At 37.2% G+C, this 8,398-nt stretch overlaps 1 long non-coding RNA gene across 1 annotated transcript in view; it reads left to right on the forward strand.

Moving 5' to 3' along the window:
* The first annotated feature begins 7,113 nt into the window (after positions 1–7,113).
* The window catches only part of LOC117103909, a 9,200-nt gene continuing 7,915 nt past the window's right edge, over positions 7,114–8,398 (forward strand). The window contains exon 1 of the long non-coding RNA XR_004444679.1: positions 7,114–7,245. This is a non-coding gene — a long non-coding RNA (uncharacterized LOC117103909). The remainder of the gene's footprint in view (positions 7,246–8,398) is intronic.

Here is an 8,398-nt window from a genome sequence, read left to right on the forward strand (position 1 = left end):
TAGTTATGTATATTCGATGGGTAGTTATATGTCACCTCAATGGTGGTAGTTATGTCAACTCGATTGGTAGTTATACATAATGTCGATGGGTAGTTATGTAAACTCGGTGAGTAGGTATGTGACCTCGATGTGTTTATGTCCGCCCTGGCGTTCCATAGTTCGGAAACGTCAGGGCCATAGTAACCGGACTAAACGTTTGTGTTTGTTTATTGTGCTGGTTTCGAAATACAGTCGGCGCCTGTTGAGTTGAATGTTTCATAAAGCTTTTGTTGACATACTAAAAGGGATTTTAAGGTATTATTTGCTATTTTAATCGTCCATTTTTCGAATTTACGGCCTTCGTGATGCCAAAGCCTCCTAAACCTAAGCCCAAGAAGGCAAAGATCAGCAGCACTTTTAACTTTTACCAGGAAGCTGGCTGGTTTAAGTCGTCTTAACTTAAATAATAGAGAAAATAGAAAATAGGCCTATGCATTACTGTGCAGTAGCAACGCACTTCCGTGTTCCAGATACCGATACAGATTTCTCTTATTATAAAGTACAAGGTATGTTTTATAAAGAAGTATGGTATAGTAAATCATGTTTTTAACAGTCATATGGTAATAAAAACAATGCTAGTACAGAGTTTACTAGTACTACTACTGCACTGTGAGAGGTCCCAAGATCTACCGCGCTACCGTAAGCCTACGTTTTTCTACCGCATGAAAAAAATTCTTCCCGTAAATTTTTGAAAATTTAAATACTTAATTTTGAAGATCAGCTCAAGCCTAGGCCTACTAGGTAAAAACATGACCCAGGATGTTAAAAAACAATCGTAAACAATCACAAATAAGTTTATTCCAATCCCTACCATCACTGTTTATAGTTTACAGATGCCAGAAAAAAGTGTAAATTGATGTAATTAATGATATTGATGTAGGCCTCTAAGTGTAAATAAATGAATAATGTATAATATTAGACTAGGTCTACTAGACCTAGTCTAATATTATACAGTTGTAACTACTACTCACACATATATATATATATATATATATATATACTACTACTCTACTACTACTCTAGTAGTAGATTCCAGAATTTATGTAATTTTATGGTATTAATTTACATTGTGTAAATAAAAATGAAAGCAAGAGCTAGCAATTTAACTGTTTTCTGATTATTGAATGTCATATTTGATATAAGTAGTTGCGTATTGGCTGCAACACGACGCGCATTGTATATACAGACGGCCAAATGTTCCCGTCAAAATCTCCTGCGAATGGGGTTCTTCAACTTGGGACCCCTGCACTGTAATGTATATACCTACTGCACTGTAATGTATACTGTATGCCTATAGATAGGCCTTTTTCACGAATCGGTAGACATCTTGAATTGATGGCAAACATTACGAATCAGCGGTGCGTAACCAACAGAAAAGATAAGCTTTTGGGCTGATTTTCTGACACCATGTTATTTAAAAAATCATAACTCCATAACGGGGCGTTGTATCCAAAAATTTTTCCAGCAAAATGTTCTAATGAGATTAGTTTTTGTACTTCGCATCTCGCACAATGCGGTCGTTCGATTAGGCTGAGATATGTTTGTTTAAAGCCCCATTCCCGGCAAAATTTCACTAAAAATTGACTTTTTTTAGAAAATATGCATTTGCATTACTCCAATTATTATAAATCATGGAAAAATATTGGCATGAATTTTAGTTTTACGCGCGCAAATATTCGATTATATATGAATTCTTATACGCTGTCCATACTAAGTGATGTTAATTATAAAATATAGTTGTAAACCCAATTAATTGTGTGAAACTAATATGCAGTGTACGTAACACATATACTTTGCATGTGTTCATCGGGAAGATTATGAAACAAAATGGACGGTGTGTACCACGTGACTTTTGTAAACCAAGGAGTGGAATGTCGCAACTCTTTATATATATGGCTTTGTACGCAGCTAGTGTAGGACGCCAACTAACGCTTGTGTGTGTTTTATTACCCAGTACTCCACCGCGCGCGATTTTTTTTTCCGTACGAAACATTTACATGAAACTCCACTCGGGCCGTCTCGACTGAATCGACCCGAAAATCTCATATTGCAGAATTCAGGTCAAATCAAAAGGTCATCAACAACTTCTGATCTTAGAGAACGTCGCTGTCTAATTTTTAAAAATACATTGATGTTACCATGCTAATACTAATGGGTCGTTTAAAATGACATAATATTTGATTGAGCTGCACGAGTAAAAAAATGTTATTTTAATTTGAGTTACATACCGTACTGTGGCAATTTTTATTTTTTAGTTAGGTCTGGGTTTTGCATAATTACCTAGGCCTAACTACAAAAAATATACGTTTTCTGGGGCGGAAAGCACAGAGAGTAAGGAAAAGCGCGTTTCTCGGGGCGTTTGATCAAATGAAACAGGGTGACAGTTATTTTCAAATTAAGAGAAGAGGCAGCTCTAAAATACTGGATGCCATAAGACCTGCCAAAATGGCAGAGCACCAATGAATGTATAAAGCTACTCTACTACTACTCTAGTAGTAGATTCCAGAATTTATGTAATTTTATGGTATTAATTTACATTGTGTAAATAAAAATGAAAGCAAGAGCTAGCAATTTAACTGTTTTTACTATTATGTTACTAAAACCAACCTGTAGGCCCGGTACGGTACCTTAAGGGGAACTTTATAGACAATGGAGGAATTATAGAACAATTAAAAATTCGACGTTAAGGGAAATAACACAAAAGATATTCCCCCTGGGCTAGTTATTATTTATAGGCCTAGTAAATGGTTCTTCATTACAAGGCTTAGGTCAAGGTAATTAATGCTGAAATTATTATTATTATTATTATTATTATTATTATTATTATTATTATTATTATTATTATTATTTATTATTTAACATTAATTACATTACAAGGATAGTTTGGTCAAGTTCATTAACGCCGCCGAATGGTATGTTTTATTTATTTAATAATATTTCTCTTGCACTCTATTTTTTATTTCATGCTTTAATTTTTTCCATTTTCCCCCCAAAATTTCAATCAACGTCTGTATGTAAAGCGTGACTATTGGTGTCAGCCTAGGACCCTAGGCCTATACTAGGTAGGACTTAACTTAGCCTGTAGTTAGGCCCATAGTTTATCCTCTTTCTCTCTAGCCTCTGGTATTACTGTACCTATCAACACTTTATAAAAGGGGGTACTAGCTGTTGTTGTTGTAGATATTATACTAACATTTAATAAACATCCAAGAAGGTTACAGTTAGTTACACACGTACATCTCATAAATCCGTAAGATATCATAGGCCTACCGTAGGTAAACATAGAAAGTGCAATAATAGTAAAACTCGAGCGTCACGACATTGCGAAATGTCTGCTCTTGTTCCTCGATCGAACTTAGTCGAGTCAATCCGAGATGGCCCGAGTGAAGTTTCATGCAAATGTTTCGTACGGAAAAAAAAATCGCTACCCACGTCAGTGACGTAAAATCGAATACAATGGCTTTAAATTTCCGAAAGTTTATTCTATTATTAATGGCATATCAAAAATCCCATCTAGAAAAAAAGAAAAATTATCTAGTTTTCTTTTAAGATTGAAGAGAATTTAATTTCAGCCCCATCTCACCTTAATATTTTCAGAAAAATGTTACTACCTTCATCCTCATTGACGACAACGACCAGGATGAATACCATTATTATAAGGTCAAAGCAAATATTACAAAACGCAAATTGAAAAATATTCATATTTCACACGTACAATCTAAAACAAAAAAACAAAAAAAAAAACAAAACTATGTGACCATTGGTTTTAGGATATGGGAACCTTATATCTTCATTTTTAATTTGCATATGAATTGTAAATGTGACTATGATGTGATTATAGATTCCTATCCTTGCTATATTTATATGCATTTGAATAATTTGAGACGTAAATGAGTTACGGACATAGTCGCAGACATGCAATTTCAGTGAGTATAAGGTAAAAGGTCAATTATATTATTTCCGATTATTTTGATTTTACAGAAGTTCTATAAGAGCAAATAGAAGCATGCATATTCTGAATAATTTTATAAAAAGAAAGCAACTCTCTGCTCCTTGTGAGCACTAGACGACACGACACCGCCTGCTGATTATCGGTGGCAATCTGAACGAATCGTCATTGAAAATGATCTGTTGCGCGCGTCATCACGTTGTTTTCTTCATAGAGTCGTGTCCGCTGACGATCATCAGGCGCAGTGAGCGCCTGGTTAACAGGGGTGGCATCAGCACGGGGCCGGGGGGTCAGTGCCCCCGTCGGGGACAGCTGCCCCCCCCCCCCGTCGGGGAGAAAAAGCAAAATTCATCGGGGAGAAAAAAATTATATGTATATTCTACAAATTAGTAGACTCTAAAATCGGTTAAATAACCTTTTGAAACCCCTAAATTGTCGAAATTTTCGGAGGCTTCGCCCCCTGAACCACTTTCAAAACCTTTTAATCGAAGCCCGACCACGCCCACTTTGTTTTCGTCGGGGAAGTCTGACCCCTCGTCGGGGACATCCCCGCCCCCCTCGGGGACCTCAGCCCCTCCTTCGGGCAAATCCTGGCGCCACCTCTTTCGGTTAACAGTGCTTATACAACTAATATATACTTTTACGATGTGCTATCGATATCTCGCCATACGATACGAAGACGGATATTTTGCTAATTTTTCATACACACAAAAACAAATATGTGTCAATTTATATTGTGTTTGTGGAAGCATTTAGTAATGAATTAATAATATTTTGAATGTTATAATTATATATGTATCACATATTCGATATATTTTGTTTAAAAATACAACAAAATGCTATATGTAATCCAATGAGTATGATAAAGAACCGTATTATGATTTTGTAAACTAGATACCGTTTCACGCATAAGCACTGTATAATTACTGAAGCAGTCACTCTATAGAGTGCACCTCCGTCATGTTCCTGAATACAGCACGAACAAACGCAGGCCGATGATGGGCAAACTTCATCATACCCTAAATGAGGAATCACACATAATTTTCCTGAGTGCTGCTGCCTACCCTCACGAAAACAATGGAATCGCCCGCTGTATGCAGGCACATTATTTTTCTGTATGCTGGCAGAATATGAGGGGCGATTCCATTAATTTATTTATGATCGCGGGTAAAAATTGAATTTGTTCTTGTCCTTTGACCTTTTCCTCTTTGATTGTAACATTCCACTAAATTTTATGATGATCCATTCATTCATCCATTCATTTATGATTTATTTATCCATTCATTAGTATTTGCTTAATTCTTGCTAACAGACAGGCAGAAAGACAGACAGACAGATAGCAGTGAATGCATAATAATTATTTATTTAATATCAATTTATTGCAAACAACAATAAGGAAACGTAAAATACAATCCTAGATATGGCCCAGATGAGGCACACGTTTTTCGCATAATATATACTAAAGGAAGAGATTATGGCAAGTTTAGAAATATTGTCACGGAATTTTTTAAAATTAATTGGGTTATTGCACATTTTCAAAAATTGATTTAAATGTTTTTATATTGCGGGGAGAAATATATCCACGAGAACCCACCTCAAAGCAAATCACATCATAGCCGGAGTCTCTAATGTCCCAAATCAGAGGTGCATACTTGTTATATTTCCGAGAATGGGCCAGATCAATACCCAGTTCGAAAGGAACCGTCAACTCGAAAATGACAAGTATTCCTTCCAGAACAGACAGAGGTCTGGGATCAGAGTTGTCGTTGCACACTCCAAGGGGATGGTTGAACGGGTGTTATGATTAGTGACTCCGGCCTCGAGATCAGATTTGATTTTTGGAGGGTTGCTCGTTTCGTCAAAGCCTTTCGTTAAAATATTAACAATATAATCTAAAATAGTATTATGCCTCTACGTGAGTCGGCCCTGGTCCAGGGACTGTTTACAGTTGTTAAGGACGTGGTGTAAAGTTTCGCGATTTCCACATGCCTTACACAAATCGGAGGTGAGTTTGCCCCAACGTTTTAAGTTAAGTTAGTGCGTGTGTTAAGGGTGTCGCCAAGAGAATTTACGAGGAACTTTAGCACACCCACTGGAAGATTATAAATTATACCGGTACTCTTCCAGTGGTGGCATGACTGTTCCAGCGAAAGAAGGTCAAAGAAACGTCCCTGGACCAGGAGTCCTCTCACGTGGTCATTCCACATCGTTTGCACCTCATTCTTTAATTTCTTTTTGGCATTATTTTTTAAAATTGTAAGAGAGGCTTCAGGATCTTTCTCCTTTGCTTCGATAAACCTTTGCTCACATTCCCTCGAGATAGAGATCTTTTTGGTTAATGTACTTTCTCGAGCGATTCGACTGTCCACACATTTGTTAACAGTTTGATCACCTTTCAATCTCGAGGAGATATGAGCAGTGAGGTGACACTCTTTATATAAAGAAGAAATCGAATCTACGCCCAGTCCTTTAGGCATTTTGACGAAAGCCAGTGTGCCAGGATGGGGATGCCAAGCCACTTCTTGAAGTAAATGTTTCATCGCCTATGCAAAATTGCACTTCTTCTCTACGTTTTAACATCAGTGTTATTGTATATTCTACTGCAAATGCCGTCCTATGTATAGGACCCTTCCTTGGATATTCGGACAGTTTTTTATTACAATCCTATTGGTGTTTTATAATATGTCGCTCTTATATAGCGCTTCATGCACAATGCCTCTAAGCGCTTCACATTGCTATCCCGGTCATTGCATCAAACACATATGGAACACAGTCAACAGCAAATTAAATTATTAAATTAAATTATATTATTATTCCATAATATTGCAGCTAGTAATCAGTGCAGTTGTGTTGGAACCTACCAGGTACCCACTTGTACTCCTGGGTGAGAGAGGCAACCGTAGATAAAGTGCCCTGCCCAAGGACACAAGCGGTTTGCACAGCGAGTTTTAAACCCCCGACATAACCTCTTAGGTGGAGGTGAAAATGAGGAACAGTCTATGGCTTTATTTCAAGAGTATCAACATACAGTCTTATGCTCAGCGTAAGAATTTATCATTCAAATAATGTTTCAGCTAATCAATATCGAAAAATAAATTTCATTTTTTGCAGGTAGCAAATAAAATATAAGCTTCTTTACCTGTCACCTAAGTACGTTGTGAAAATGAACCGGAGACCGAAAGATTTGAACCAACTAGACCTACAACCAGGTGATATATTATCAGTCCCGTGTCGTGGTTATCTAGCGTGGCATTTTGGTGAGGTGTTGTTTCTACTTTTTAAATTAAATACATCGATTCCTTTTTTAGTTCCTATGCATGCAATGCAATAGGAACTATTGTAATCACTCTTCTTTTTCCATTGTTTCTTATTGTGTGTAGTATGTCTGTGCGTGTGTGTGTAGACATTTATGCAAATGCGCATGCGTCAAAGAAAAGTTTTCCGACATTTTGTTTTACCTCGCGATGCGACGTTCGATGTGAAGTTTCTGCAGAGTTCAGTCAAGGCTCACGCTAACCGATCGGCAAGTCGGCATGGATGAAACTATTTTGGTTTTTCGGCAAAAAAAATCAACTGCTGTGGCATAGGTATTTTGAAGAAGGCCTAAAATAAAACAAAAAGGTTTTAATACTTGCTGAAATACATCGTTTTTTCATTTAGACCTCCATTTTTCACTAACTCCATGCGACGTTTTTTTTCCCTGTTGTATGAGTAGTCATATGCAGGTACTATATCCCCGACTGTTGGCTATGCAGCAATGTACCCTTTGAATGCAAATTGAAGACAAGTGAAGATATAAAGGCAGCCGACTGTCGTGTACATCGACTATCTAAATTTCCACAAAAACATTAGGCCTAAGCCTAGGCCTAGTTCAGTACAGTAGTTACTGCGATGCGAGAGTGGTGCATCGTTCAGTCAGTGATATCGTGTTATCGTCTAATACATTTTAATATTAATGTGTGTAAAATTTAAGAATGCACCGCCTGGGTCGCTTTCTTAAATTTGTTATGCGGTAGTAGTATACGTAGCAGAGCGACGGCAGCAATCTAAGCCTAGCCTAGGGCCTAAATAATATACGTTCTTGATCATCGTAATGAAAACTTCGGGTGACAGACGATTGGGCCCAACTGGTATGGACGATCGGACCCAAGATAGCTTCAAATAAATTGTAGTCCTAGTAGGCCACTGCCACCACCCCCACTCCTGATATCGTTCCAAACTACTGTAAAATGAAATTACTGCATACTTAGCTAGGCCTAGGCCCTATGCCTACGAAATTTTTAAAAAGAAATTTGCTAAAAATATTACTGTAATTTGCCTGTCGAATTACATTACCAGTGTGGTCTAAAATCACTATTTTGGGCCATAAAGACTCCCCCTGTATTTTTCAACCTCCACACAAATTTGACC

This window comes from Anneissia japonica, unplaced genomic scaffold, assembly GCF_011630105.1.
Source record: "Anneissia japonica isolate Jap-2015-1 unplaced genomic scaffold, ASM1163010v1 scaffold1810_len1271414_cov176, whole genome shotgun sequence".
NCBI lineage: Eukaryota > Metazoa > Echinodermata > Crinoidea > Comatulida > Comatulidae > Anneissia > Anneissia japonica.